We start from the raw sequence: 16,246 nt of genomic DNA on the forward strand, positions 1-16,246 counted from the left end.
GGGTCCACATGTTTCAAAATTGAAGAGGACACAGAGAAAGTTGTAAGAATGATTCAAGTTCTGGAAAATATCTTACAATGAGAGATTTAAGGAGCTCAGTCTAGCTTATCAAAGGGAAGGCTAATGTGAGATTTGATAATGATCTAAATATATATCTGTTAGCAGACAGCTCTTTAATCTATCAAAGGTATAACAAGAGCCAATAGCTGAAAGTTGAAGCTAAAAAGAGTTCAGACAGGAAACAATGCTTTTTAAAAAAATCAAGCAAACAATAAGAGTAATTAACCATTGGAACAGCTTACCAAGGGATGTGGTAGATACTCCATCACTTGAAGTTGTTAAATCGGGATTGGAAATCTTTCTTTAAAATATGCTTTAGTTCAATCAAAATATTGAGCCGAAGGCAGGAATTAGTGGGTGAAATTCAATAGCCTATGTTATGCAGGGGTTCCGACTAGATGATCAGAATGGTCCCATCTGTCCTGAATCTATTAATCAAAATCATCTGAACCAGACATACAAAAGATCTATTAAAAGTCATCTTGTCTATCCCACAGCCAATATCCTGCAGTATCCTTCAAAGAAAGAGCTTCTGGCATAAGACATAGCAATGCAATAGAGATCTATCTGAATGTTTAGGAACATCTTCCCTTAATATTTTTATTCTATCAAGGGTAAGTGACATTTAATAAAGTAAAGTTATTTTGTGCAAGAATAATTGAAGATTACAATTGGTGACCTGGTTCAGAAATAGTAATTTGTATTTATATATTACCTTGCAATTGAAGATCTCAGAAAGCCTCACAGCAACTCTGTGGTAGATAAATATTACCCCCATTTTAGGGAAGAGGGAATCAAAGCAAAGAGAGATTAAGGGATGTGCCCAAAACCTCACAGGAAGCTCTGCAGCAGAGCAAGGAATATAAATCTCTTCAATCTTAAACCTTCCTCTTTGTCTAAACCAAACCCTTTCCCTCAAAACTGGTTTAAGGTTTGGAGCAGTTCACTTGAACACCCCACCACCACCACTCTTCTCTACTGTGCGCCTGTAAAAACATTCCCTCTTGAGACCCAGCACATATATTCTCCCTCCCTGAGAACTCCAACAAACCCTTCCCCCCAGGCACTTGCAAGCCAGTCTCTGAGCTCATAGACTCATGGACTTTAAGGTCAGAAGGGACCATCATGATCATCTAGTCTGACCTCCTGCACATTGCAGGCCATAGAATCTCACCCACCACTGTAGCTGGACAGGGTTTCTCAAACATCATTTCATCCTGACCCGCTTCTGACAACAAAAATACACAACCCTGGGAAGGGGGACTTAAGCCCGAACCGCCACGAGGGAAGCCAAAGCCAAGCCCTGCCAAAGCTTGAGGGCTTCAGCAATGGATGGTGGGGCTCAGACTTTGACTTCAGCCCCGAGCCCCAGCAAGTCTAATGCCAGCCCTGGCAACCCCATTAAAATGGGGTTGCGACCCACTTTGGGGTCCCAACCCACAGTTTGAGAACTGCTGAGCTAGTACATTCAATGATCTCACCGTGGGCTCCAGCATATCTCTAGTCTTTGCTTTAGAGGTATATACTATCTGTTAACCCTGGCCAGTTTAATCTCTTGCTAATTCTGGTGCTTTCCTGTCAGAAAATAGCAATTTACTCTGGCACAAAGCTAACAGCAGGCACAACAGAAACCTGAGATGGACTGAGCCCTAAGATGGGAACATCAAAGGTAATAAAGTCATAGCTTGCTCGTGGTGCATGCAGGGTGGTCATAGGGATGTGAAAGTGTGAAAAAAATGACTTGAACTCTGGAGGTTAGGCGCAGAGAGCGATTCAGTGCCTGTCACAAATTGTAGGGAGGAGATGATGTACTAGCCAGAGGAGACAGATTTATGACCAGGGAAGAGAAAGAGAGAAAGGATCTCTGTGCAGAGAGTGGGGGGAGGGAGAAGAGAAGGTTCAGATAAGCATTCAAATTTTGGGATGCTCACCTGACCTCGTCTAATCATCCCTTACACTTCCAGCCTCTACCCCAATGTAGTATCTTTGCAAAGGTGTGTTTCAACTTATAAATGGCACATTTACATTTTTCAGTCTCCTATAAGGGTGTAATGCTTGGGGCCTGGAAATTTTGATACCAATGCAGGGCTTGTTTTTGTGGCAACACTTCAAAAATTCTATAGAACAGATTCTACTGATTTTTTAATTAAAATGACAGTACTATCAACCACATACAGTAAAACTAATTGTCTGCAGTTCCTCAAAGGGCACGTGCTTCTCTAACTGACTAATAACTGCTTTATATTCGTTTGAGTTGGAAAGTCTGTAGGCATGGCCAATCTGCTGCCTACAGAATTTTGGTGCACTTACAGGGAGAACAAAAAGAAATGAAATCGTGACAGCAGTTTCTTCGCTGCAGTACCAAAAGGATGTAAAAATTATCACATGTGACAGAGTTGATGCCATGTACCTTAAAACTAAGCATAGAATTACTCAGCCTGGTAAACAATTAAGTCTGTGTCAAGATCCAACATGAGATACCCACCAATCACCAACCAGTTCTGAGCTTTGGGTCTATGCCATCAACCAATCAAACAGCAATGAACTGCTCTGGAGTGAAGGAGAGATATGTATTTAAAGAAACTCTTTAGAAGCCCTATTTTATAAATGTAATTACTTTTAATAAGAGTCCTGCTACCACCCTCCCTTTATACCATTTTAGCTGTCAATTGCTGCTTTTCTACGAGGGTTTCAAATTATGTTTAAAATATAGTGGGGACATTTCAAATTTTTCAACATTAGCTCTCTCTGTGCACTCACATGCTCTACCCCCAGCCTAGTACTGATCTGATGTCTCATATAAACTTCCTCTTGGTCTGACAATTATTTTTGACTCACTATTTGTCCACTTTAGTTGAACAACACACAAAGCCAGCAATTCATCTCTCCCCCCGCCACTTCCCCATATATATGTCTCCATTTGACTGGCTCATTTTGCTTTCAATCTAGAGGTACTGTAATGGAGGCAAAACACTGAAATTACAATTAAGATATTTTTAGAAACAAAATACTTGGGAGAACTAGACTTTAATACTGGTATTATGACTGAAGTTAGGAATTATGATTATTAGAAGCTTTACAGTTTATGCTTGCCATAAATCTAATTGCCTATTACATTATCCCGTCTTTCAGCAATACTGTTGCTATATTTACTACAGACATCTATGATGACAGACAGTACCTTTGAGGAGATCCACATAAACAAAATATTTTACATACTCAAGCTTCTCAGTGTCTAATGGATTCATATCATGGAGAGAAAAAGGCTTCATTAGAGGAAATGCACCAGGTGCTTGAAAGCAGATTTACCACGGAGATTTGGTTTGAGTTATCTGCTACAGTTTAATGGGAATGCTGGTGTTCAACTCATGGAATCCTGAGCACAAAACAGATAACTAGAAAATACTGGGAACTTGACAACTCTGTGGACACAAAACTTTGCCTGAAAACAATGATATTGTCTGGAATAAAACATTCTATAAACTCGTAAGGACACTGTCTCAGAGAGGCCTGTGCAAAGGTCATTATTATTGCAAGATGTTTGCCACGTGGCACAGCTTCAATAATGTTCTGTTTTGTCATAAGGAAGCAGGGGATCAAGCCCACGGGAGAATGGCTGCATACAGAGGTAATTATCCAGGCATTAGAACCTGAGGGCCAAAACAAACTCTTCCAACATACTGCACCTCAAAATATTTGATGCAATTCTAGTGTGTGCAGTAAGTAACTTGATTGTCACTGAAAGTACAATGCCGTAACAATGAACAAAATGACAAAGTACTGTTACAGATTTGAATAAACCATTCATCAACCATTATAAACCATTCATAAATCTTGGATCTTGTCTGAAGTGGCAAAGCGATGAAACAAAAGGAAACTCTCTTTTTGTAGTAGTACCATTAAGTAAGAGGTGTTTAGCAGACAGGGATTGGCTTGTGATGCATTGTCTGTGATGTTCTAAATATCAAGGGCCAAATACTTTATTTTTCTAGATGTGTTGCGCACGAGATTCTCGTAGGGATGAAAATTTAATTAATTCTCGCCCCCTCTTGCCCCAAGAATATGGAGCTTCTCCACAGCCACTTCCGCAGCATCAGCTCACAGTAGCTGCAGCAGATTGCCATTTACTCTGCCCTCCTATATCTGGGTATTTGTCTCCTGGATGCACATAGTTCTGCCTTGCAAGTGTTTGTAGAATCAATCCTACCTACATTTGTTAATCGGTCTTGAATTTCATTTCCTCCCTATACCATTGCTAATAGTATTAAAATGTGAAGATATAGTGGAAAAGGTGTAATTATAGGTAATCGATTGGCCAGTGTCTGCTCTTGAATTCACATGCATGCACACAGATACACACATTCCCAAGCACAAAGTTTAGCCCCAAATTCTTAGCCAGTCACTGGTATCATGAGATAAAATGACAAGCAACAGAGCATCACCAAGTTAGTTCTTGGGGGATTAGGGGTAGTAAGAGGGAGAATCAGACATATTCCTTGAATACTACCTGTATTCCCAATTCTTGTATATTTGTCATGAATATTATGACTTTTGGTGTTTCTCTTAAAAGTCCCAGGCCCTGGAATTTTATGGTTTTATGAGAACCTTAGTTTATTATTAATTATAATTATGATAAGTTTCTAGTCCTCCTGGTTGTGGAGGAAAATTTGAAAATGTGACCCAAGTGCAACCTAAGACGCAAGCCAAAGAGCAAAGAAAAGGAACCCCGAAATAGATCTTCTTTAAACATCTCATCATTTTAAGACAGTCGAATGTTTCTGAAGGCCTGACTCTTGATGTTTAAACTCTTGGGGTTAGCAATACCATACGAGGGCTTCTGCTCAATTCTGCTGTCTCAGAACCTTGGAGTATTCAAGCTTTTTACACAGCTTTGAAACTGGTCTACACAATTTGGTCAACAGAAGGGTTCAACATCAAATATATATTCAGTCAAATCTGACACCGAACACATATGTTGATCCACTGGTGTCTTGGGTAACCATTTTAAAGCTTGGATACCAACATCAGATACTTCATGAATAATCCATAAACTGCTCTATTTACTTGTGACTTTAGAATACTGAATGGGCTTGAAAGATAATGGGGCTGGTTCATGAATGCTTCACAAAGCCAAATTTACCAACCTGTATATTCTGCAAATCCTATTTGACCAGCTCTACTTCCAATTATCTAGCAAAGGCATGTTCTTCCATTAGTGTCCTCGGGGGAGGGGGAGGAATAGTGATTCAAATATGAGCGGTCACAAAAAATACACTTGCAAAGTTTCTTCAATAACTTTAAGCTGCTAGCTCCAAGGCCCTGATACATACCCTAGTGAAGTTAACAGACTCCCACTGACATCAGTGAACTTTGTGTCAGGCCCCTAGTACTGACACACCAGCAGTGGTGAGACTGCTCAATATATTGTGAAGTCAAATCAACTGGAATTTTGTTGCTGTCACTGAACTAAATTGTTTTAAAAAATCAACAGTATATCATAGTTAACTCCTTTACAATCCCCATCTTTATAATTGAATCAAATCGTCACTAGAATACACCCATATTCATATAACAGCAAACTTCCCAAATCGGACAGGTAGGCGGCAGAGAAGCAAAATGTCTACTTTACAAAGACAGGCTTTAATTGGCTGTCTCAAGCTGCAGCACCCAGAAAGGTGTGAAATTCTTTTCCTTCCTTAGAACACAGAGGACAGCAACCACAATCTAATTCCTAAAACTCAAGGTTCACACATCACTATGAGCGAGGAGCATGCACATCAGGGGCAGTGAAAAATGACTTTTGGTTTGGAAAATAATGTATGATCCATATAACCAAGTGGTAATCAGTAACAGCTAATTCCACTTTAAATTAAATCCTACCAACTGGCAAAATACCCGCCATAGTTACATTAAAAATCTTCTAAGCATCCATCTATCCAATTTGTTTAAGCATCATTACAATAGTAGAGAGAAATTCTGCTCCAAGCGCCACAGAGCAGATCTCAGCTCTATTATTGTGGTCGCCTTACATGTGCAGAACTCTGGGAGTATATTAGAGTCAAGATCTGTCATTCAGAGTTGAAAATAGAATTTTGCTCCAAGTATGGTATGCTGTGTGTTGCATTACATTCCTTGCAAACGAATTGTACTGAGCGCAGTAAAGAATAATTTTTCCTAATCTAAATATGTAGGATTCCAGAAACAGAAGGGCAGATAGCAGGCCAAAAGAATGAATTATGCATATAATACCAGCAAACTCTTACCCCAATATATAGCTGCAGCAGGTTTTGCATGGAAAGAGAAATGAGGAAGAAACCGATATTGAACAATTTTCTCCATAACTGGTTCTTACTCACTCTAAATGTAAAATTTTATTTAGCTGATTTCATAGGAAGACATCATTATTAAAGTAGCACATTTACATGGGTCCCTTTGAAAAGATTTAATGCAAACAAAGCCTGAAATAATTGAAGAAAAAAATCTAACTGTTCTCAGAAGAGCTTAGCACGGAGGAGGATGGCAGGAAAGAATTACTTTATTATATTGATTTTCTTGGGAAAATCAAAGTGGGATAAGCCAAATAGACCAATTCTCTTTTGCAAAACTCGATGGAAGCATGCAGAATGGCATTGAATTTACACGTCAGAAACTGTTTGTAGTCATCGTGTTGTAACTGCAAAACCTACACATCATTACTCTACTAAAAAAACTAATACATGAGGATATCTTGATTCATTACTGCACATTCCTATTTTTAAAATTGATCAAAGTATAAAGTGTGTAAGTTTTATATTTAAAAATGTAAAAAATGTAAATAATCAAATCATTAACCTGATATACTAGAGTAATATAAAACAGACACACAACAACAGATATGTTGAATAGCAACAAACATAATTGGCCAGCAGTTTTCTAAAAGCTAAAATGCATCTTGGTTCACAAAATGAAAAATGTTTTCACATGTAAGCAGACAGTTTTCTTCACCATGTTAAGTCTTGATTATTGTTTATTTCTGAATAATCTATTAGCCTTTAATATAATTTTTACTTTATTGTTTCTTGAGCAGTGAATTGAAACAGTCAAATATATTTTCAAATCAAATATCTGAAAAATCAGTTCCTTCTGATCTCATTAGGACCTAGGATTGAGTAGTCTCATTCATTTGAAGTTGTAACATTTGGTGGCCTGGGACTCAACTTCATATCTGTCTGTAAAGGCACCTTGCAGACTTAGCATTATACAAGTGATAGATTATGAGAATACTTATGTGAGTGAGGGCTGCAGGACTTTGACTTAGCACTGAATTCCTATCCTATCTCCTAGAACTAGAAGAGACCTTGAAAGGTCATCGAGTCCAGCCCCTTGCCTTCACTAACAGGACCAAGTACTTATTTTGCCCCCGATCCCTAAGTGGCCCCCTCAAGGATTGAACTGACAACCCTGGGTTTAGCAGGCCAATGCTCAAACCACTGAGCTATCCCTCCCCCCTTTTGACTAAGTCCTGAATTTAGGGCACTATATCTTCTTTGCTTTATCATAGTTGATGAAAACACAAACTCTTGTGGTTATAGAGCTGGACTGGAAATCAGGAGATCCAGGTTTAATTCCTGACTCTGCCACAGACTTCCTGTGGGACCCTGGGCTTTTCACTTAATATCTCTGTAAATCAGTTTCTCATCTATGAAATGTAGATAATACTTTCTTTCTCCACTGCTTATTGCCTCATCTATTGAGGCTGCAAATTCTTCAGAGTAAGGATGTCTCTTACTTTAGAACTTAGAGGGCACATTGTGGTAGGCACTGTGCATTCACACAGCAATACAAATAGTTAACAATAAACTAAAGTGACTAAGGGTCCAATCATGCCGTTCTGAAGTCAATTGCAAAACTCTCACTGACTTTGATTGGAGTAGAAGCTGGCAGTAAAGAAGTGTAAGGCTTCCTCTCTCCTCTAGGTGGTGGTGTCACCAACTGTGGCAGAAAAAGCAAAGAACTCTGAACTGAAAGTCTTAGCAGGTCAGAAGCTTTTCAGCATACTTTCAAATTCAGATTAAGGGCTTGATCCTGTACTTCTAACTCCTAAATAAGCTATGAGGCTTTGAAGACTCCTTAAACATTTTTCTTTCTTTACCCACTTGCCCCAATAGCCAAAGAGCTGCTTTAGCAGAGCTGATCAGAAATTATCACCTGCATAATCCTCTCTACTACTAGATCGGATAATCTATAAATCAGGCACTGCCCTATTATTGTCCCCTTTAGGGCCTTTATTAGTAGTATTAAATATTCCTCACATCTCCAACAAATGCAACTTATGAAAATAAGAATCAATGGTCCATCTATCCCAGTGTCCTGTCTTCTAGCACTGGCCAGTGCCAGATGCTTCACAGGAAATGAACAGAACTGGGCAATTTTGAGTGATTCATAACTTGTCATATGGTTCACCTGGAGCATGGGGTTGCATCCCTGAGTATCTTGGCTAATAGCCATTGATGGACCTATCCTCCATGAACTTATCTAATTCTTTTTTTTTTTTTTTTAACCCAATTATACTTTTGGTCTTCACGACATCCCATGGCAACAAGTTCCATAGGTTAACTGTGCGTTGTGTGAAGCAGTACTTCCTTCTGTTTGTTTTGTTTGTTTAACCTGCTGCCTATTAATTTCATTGGGTAACCCCTAGTTCTTGTGTTATTTACCCCTTCACATAACACCTCCCTATTCACTTTCTCTATACCATTCCTGATTTTATAGACCTCTATTGTATTCCCCCTTAGTCATCTCTTTTCTAAGCTGAACAGCCCCCGTTTTTTTAAACTCTTCTCATATGGAAGCTGTTCCATACCCCTAATCATTTTTGTTGTCCCTCTGTGCGCCTTTTCCAATTCCAGTATTTCTTTTATGAGATGAGGCAACCAGAACTGCATGTAGTATTCAAGAGGTGGCATACCTTCTTTTCCTACTTCTAGCAAAGAGCAGGATAATGAGAGACTTGAATAGACCAACCTGAAAATTATCTAAAACAATAAGATGATCCACTTTTACAGAATCCTTCACAAAAGTCAGAGGGATGTTTTTAAATAATGCTTTTGATTAATATTATACAGAAAAAATACATTTTGAGTTAGAAACCTTTTAACTATTTATAGATAGCCATTTACTGACCTATTTTTGATACATCAAAAATCAAAATAACGCTACTCCCCTTCAAAATAAAAACAGAAAAATTGTGATAATGCAACGACAAAGGCCAACATATAGTGTTGGGCCCCTGTGCAAGACCATGGCTTTAATGGAAATTCACCCACTTACACCAGGTCATTCACCATTATGGCCCTAGGTTCCCCCCCCCCCCATGACAGTGTACCCCATAAGGCTTTATGGGGGGGGTGCTTATAAATGTATGTATGACATAACTGGAATATGTTTTGTGCTGCCTGTGCCATGTAACATATCTCCATAAAGGTTATGGTCTACTATATCTATTCATCCTATTTGTACACATATATCATTTTCTACTTGAGGTTAAGAATATGGGCTGTATACTTGCTTGGTAAGCTTTGTGAGGCATTCGGTCAGTTTCTTTAGGAAGGAATTCGCCAGGTTAAGTACCTGATCAGGAAGCATTTGGGGAACAATGCATCTTGGAATGCTCCAATCCACATAAGAAGTCTTCCTGGAGACATACAAGATACCATGTGGACAATGGCTTCGGCCTGTAAAGACTGAGTCATGCAGGGACATGTGACTTGCCCAGGTGACTCCAGAACTCCATCTTGGAGCTGGACTTTGCATAGGAGTGAGGAGGGGGGTCTCCACCCACAAGAGAAAGTCTATTTAAACCCATGGGCGACCCCTCCATTTTGGTCTTCAGCTGGCTAAAGAAGGAGCCTCGCCACCCCCCAGAATACTGGAAGGAAACTGGAACAAAGGACAGTAACTACAGGGGGTGTGAGTGATTGCTGGACCCAGGCTAAAAGGAGATTAGCCTGTAAAAGGGAGCATTCTGGAACTGGTGAGGATCTGATCTGTATTCAGTGTTTGATTAGGCATAGATTTGCGCATTTTATTTTATTTTGCTTGGTGACTTACTTTGTTCTGTCTGTTACTACTTGGAACCACTTAAATCCTACTTTCTGTATTTAATAAAATCACTTTCTACTTAGCAATTAACTCAGAGTATGTATTAATACCTGGGGGAGCAAACAACTGTGCATATCTCTCTATCAGTGTTATAGAGGGCCAACAATTTATGAGTTTACTCTGTATAAGCTTTATACAGGGTAAAACGGATTTATTTGGGTTTAGACCCCATTGGGAGTTGGGCATCTGAGTGCTATAGACAAGCACACTTCTGTGAGCTGTTTTCAGGTAAACTTGCAGCTTTGGGGCACGTAATTCAGACCCTGGGTCTGTGTTGGAGCAGACGGGAGTGTCTGGCTCAGCAAGACAGGGTGCTGGAGTCCTGAGCTGGCAGGGAAAACAGGAGCAGGGGTAGACTTGGTACATTAGGTGGCAGCTCCCAAGGGGGTTTCTGTGATCCAACCCGTCACACCCCCATTGTAGCAAGCTTCTATTGGAAAGGACACATTTTGACCTGATCTCATTAGGAGCCCTCACTCACTTACTCTCACACACACACCTGGGGACATTCTCTGGTCCCAGTAGTGAGTGAGAATACACAGAAAGGTTCAGGAACCCAATCTTGTGGCCATTACATTCCATTGCAAAACTCCAAATCATTTCACTGACAGCAAAAAGAAACCACAGATCCATCCTTCCAGGACCTGGATCTTAGGCTCAGTGCTGGAGAAATCAAAACTTTGGCAAACACAGCATATTTATCAATTCCTTTTTCTGTTTATAATGAGAAACAGCATCTCTTTCCTGCTGATTCCTCAGCCCCACTCTTTCACCTAGGTCATTTCTAACTTCAGTCCAGTTCTCTCCTCTTCACTTCCCATTTCTCTCCCTCCTCTCTAACTCTCCCCCCCCTTTTGATATTTTTCCCCACTGAAAAGATCATGGGAACAACTTGTTCTTAACTGAAAACACAAAAGCAACCAGTCTTATTTTGCAAGGTTGTGCTTTTTAGTTCGGTCTTGGTTTTTTTGTACATAGACACCAACCATGAAACACTGATATTTTAATCACTGAACAGTGAATATAAGAAGATTCTGACTGCATTTGTAACATCTGTCGGTGTGCGGGATCGAGACAGAGACTTCTGGAACTTAGTGTATGAGCCTCTACTGCATGAGCTAAAAGCCAACTGCCTCCTAGCTAAGGCTGTAGAGCAGACTCATTTAAAACACACACATTATCTTGCTCTCTCCCCTCCTCCTGAACCAGAAGGTATGTGAGTTACACATTCATGACTTGTCAACTACAAAATGGCTCCAAATTAGTCTTCTTGTTCTTTCTGCAGCACAGAAACTATATAAATACACCAAAACATGTAAGAATTCAGAGGATATTACTTACCTTAGAAGTTAATCCCAGATACTCAGAGATGGGAGTTTCATACTGCTCAGCGAGTCCTTCACCACATCTTTGTCAACTAGTAATAAGAAACCAGCAAAAATCAGATAACTGAATATTCAAAATACTCAAACCAGTTGAGATCAAAAGAAAAGAACCAACAAGGCTTTTTGTCTGCATAAAGAACATTTGAAATTTCCTCTTCTAAGACACATTACTACACAAAATGTAGGCCTCATCTACATTGGGAATTTCTCCCTATACCAACAATTAGCAGCTAGTTACTGACATAACTGCATAACAGCAAACCCCATGTGAGGATAAAGAAAGCAGCAGTTTGTAGAAGTGAGGCTCATTCAATTCCTGCTTGAAATCACCTTAAGCTCCATCAGTGCAAATTGCTGCTTTCCTTGTCTACACTGGGTTGGCAATGATTCTGTTACATCAGAGGCTGCGGTACAACCTAGAGAAGACCACAAAGACATATTCAGATCTCAGTCAGGAGACAATCCGGAGATGTTTGATGATGGAAAACAGGTGTAAATGAAAGGAAAAAATCAAGCCCCTCTATTCAGCAGGACACATATGGAATTGTACTTCTTTTACAATTATCAGAACTTAAATATGATGCAATTTTCCATTTAGACGCCAATTTTATATGTACAATCTAAAGGTTGTTTATTGATTTTAAGGAAGTCTTGTACAAAATATACTGTGTCAGAGTATTTTGCATACCTATACTTTTGAACCAGTCTCATCAATACAGCATAAGGTAACACAGAGGAAGCCACTTTCAATAAGCCTATAGCAAAGTTCCCAATTGTTTCAATGCATTTTAATTCTTCTTGCAGCAAAGCTTGGCTACACTATTGTATGTAGGTTTCACTGTGCTAATCCTCTTAGAATGTAGGATTTATCACCTTCCCCACAGCTTTAAAAGCTGCATTACAAGGTAATAATCACTTCCGCTTCCTCCTCTGCTCAGGACAGAAGAGGAAGGGGGAGCAGTACTAAGGAGAAAGCCCTGGTTCCTACTTTTACTCCAGCTGCTCCTAGCAAAAACTGGAGACCAAAGCCTCCAATTGTAGGGGACCTCTCAGGGATGTGAAGAGATGCTTTGTCACCACTTCCAGGATGAAAAGGAGAGACAGAACCTCTTACCAGACACCCCCTCTCCAGTTATAGTGGGACTCTGTACATAGTGCCCATCCTGAAGTCTCTATTTCAAATGAGTTTGACTGAAATAAGGACTTTAGGAGCAGTCTCTGTGAAGACAGGGCTGTTCCCTCTAATTTTTGACAGGCCATGTGCGCAAAAAATTTCTTCTGTGTAAATTGTTGTGCTTCTGTGCAAATTTTGGTGCATGCGGTGTTTCGCCGTGTGCGCAGGGTTCAGGATCTGTGTGCGCACGCACAGCTTAGAGGGAACAGTGGACAGGGGTCTGTTCGTTCATCCATATCAACCAACTGGGTGGGGGTGGGAGGCAGACAAGTAAATACTCCTTTCTGGGAACACCCACACTAATCTGGGAGGAGCCCAGCCTTTTCTATCCCCTGATTAGGATAGTGAATTCCACCTGCTCCAACTGACTTCAGAAGCACAGCTGACTTCCTCATCCCAATCAAGCTAGCACAGGAGGAAAGCAGTTGTGCCTCTGACTATTGCTGGTGATTTAGGGCCAGATCCACAAAGGATTTAGACACCACTGTGATCCACAAAACCCCTGCCTAAACTCACTGGGTGCCTATATTTCTCTGTAAAATTTCCCTATGCACCCACATTTCTGCTCTGAAGAGCACTGTTGCATCTGAAGAAGTGGGCTTTTTACCCACGAAAGCTTATGTCCAAATAAATCTGTTAGTCTTTAAGGTGCCACTGGATTCCTTGTTATTTCTGCTCTGACACTGTTGCCTCCAGGTACCTATTTCCCACCTAAGCCCCAGTGCAATCCTCAAGCCAGAAAGCGGAAGATAGGCAGAGGAATGCCCATGGGGCCTAATCCTATAGGCATGCTCAGAGCATGCCTGACTAACTCCACATAAAGTTTTGCCCAGGAGTTAGGTTTCTCATCTGGGACGTGGGAGATATCAGTTCAGTCAGCTCCCCCCCGGAGGAGAAGGTATGTGAACAGGGGTTCCCCACTCCTCGGGTGAGTGCCCTAACTACCAGGCTAGTCTGATGTGGCTTTCTTGAGCTCCTTTGTTAAATCTGTTCCACATTTCATATTAATAGGGATAGAAACAGAGAATTAGTTTAGTGGTTAGGGAACTTACCTCAGAGCTGGGAGAACCCAGTTCAAATTCCTTCTCATCCAACTTGGTCCTGTAAGATGCTGAACACCTAGCTCCTAGAAGGGGCTGAGTGTCTTCAGAGCCCAGTGAAGACAGATGCTCAATGCCTCACAGAATAGGGTCCCTGGGTTGGAAACTTCATGTTTTCTTGCAATATTTTAGCACTTCCACTCCTGGCTACAACCAAGAAGTACAGAGGCTCATAAATATTGAACTTCTTAAAGACATCAACTAAACTATTTGAAGTCTCAACAGAAAAAAAAATTGTTTGGCTTGTGCTGGGTGAAAACTGGAAGTGTTGGGGGTGGAGAAGAGCTCTGAACTGATTTGCCTTATTACTAGTCCACCCAGCAGGGGCAGAGGGATCAGATACAGAACACCTGGCATTTTAACAACTTGATATAAACACATTCTTCTGGCCTGAGTTTGGTGAAGCCTGAGTAGAAGTACCCATGCTGGCTCTTAGTATTTGGCTTATGTATACAAGAAAAAACTATATTCAAGTAGCAGGGTTAGGTGTAACAGCTGCTGTCTGTTTAGGGAAACTGTTTTAATCTCACTCTACTAACAACTGTTTTATTTACAGTGACAATACAAAAAAAAAAAAAGTGTGAGAGAAACCCACTAGTCCAGACTATTATGCTGTCAGTCACAATTACCAGCTTGGCAATTTATTTCCTGCAAAAGCCCAACTTGTTTTCTGCTTTTCTTTAGTTAACAGAGGGAGGAGTTTGCCACTCTTGGAAATCAGTATTGCAAATAACGCAACCCTGGTGTTAGTGGGTATCCACCATTTTTAATCTCCTCAAATTTCAGAGTATTCTTGGGCCTCCCAGTTCCTCCCCTTACATCTGGACCAACTGTTCCAGTGGCTGCTGTCCTGTTGCTGAGCCACTACAGACCAGCAGTTCTCAAACTGTGCTTTGTGGAAAGCCACAGCCAGGAGCCCCAGTGGGGCTGAAACCCAGAGTCCCATCCCCCGAGAGGGGCTGAAGCATGGAGCCCCGAGCCCTGTGCCCCATGCCCAGTGGGGCTGAAGCTCCCTGCCCTGAGTGGGGTTGAAGCCCTGAGCTCTGAGGCCCTGAAGGTAGGAGGTTGCCTTTTTTTTTTAGTGGGGGGTCATGATTTTTTAAGTCTAAATGGGGTCACCAGCACAAAAAGTTTGAGAAACATTGCTGGACTGTACCATGAAAGGCAATTGGATGTTTTTCTCCTTCATAATATTGTCCTGAGACCATAATTAGAACAGAACATCCTTAATGGTTGTATCTGCAGTGCTTGCACCAAGGGAATTCTCCGCAGCTGATCCTGGGGCTTTTAAAACCCCATTACATGGTGCTGGCCCCTTTAGGAAGGGTAAAGGGACCATAGTAGAGGTGAGAATTTCACCCCAGGTGTTCTGAATAAAATGGGTATGTACTTTTTCTCATTAGAAGGCTTTTAAATGGCTCCTTTTAAAAAGTGTTCCCATAGCTAACCAACAAAACCTCATTACAGAGCATATTTGAAACTTAGATTTTTATATTTGGTTGTGCAACTTTCACTTTTCAGTCCAGGAATGATAAAATAATATTTAAATTACCATTATTTGAAAACTATACACTGATCTCCATCCATGAAGTTGACAGAGAAGAGAAAAAAACCTGACAATGTATTCTGGGAGGTCCCCATCACTGAGAACTATTTTCAGTGACCAAGGCAAAGAATGTTTCTTGCACACAATGCACTCTATCAACAAATGCTTTCTCACATATGTACAAAGAAATGGATGCTGTAATACTTGTAGGCAGGGCCTTTTGTCTGACAGACTCTTTCACCAACAATTTCAGCGATATAGTGCTAGAGGAATATGATCTGAGTGTCCAGCCATTTTTGGTTTTGGCTGTATGGCATATTCATTTACTTTATTAAGCTGGTGCCTCCATCCTATTTATTGAAACACTGCAGTTTCATGTACCAAGAAGAAAGATATAAATATTTTTTCAAAAACTAAGAAAAACCCAAAGGTAAACTCTTCATTTAACGCCCCCGCTTGCAAAAAAAACCCAAAAAACACTTATACTGCAATTAAAACACCTGTAGCTGGCCTGGGTTGGCTGGCCCAAGTCAGCTGACTCTGCCTTGGGCTGTGGGGCTGAAAAACTGCTGTGTAGACATTCGGGCTTGGGATGGAGCCTGAGCTCTGGGACCACACAGGGCTGAAGGGTCCCAGAACCTGGGCTCCAATCCAAGCTCAAATGTCTACACAGCAATTTTTATCCCCACAGCCTGAGCCCAAGTCAGCTGACCCAGGTCAGCCGTGACCATGCCATGGGTCTTTTATTCCATCGTAGACGTACCCTTAAGCTTGTTAAATAAGTATGTTGTTGTCAACTATATCGTCCTTTACAAAACTCAAGCACTCAAAAGCAAGTAAC

The sequence above is a fragment of the Terrapene carolina genome, unplaced genomic scaffold (assembly GCF_002925995.2).
Source record: "Terrapene carolina triunguis isolate 2854851 unplaced genomic scaffold, T_m_triunguis-2.0 Scaffold62, whole genome shotgun sequence".
Lineage (NCBI taxonomy): Eukaryota > Metazoa > Chordata > Testudines > Emydidae > Terrapene > Terrapene triunguis.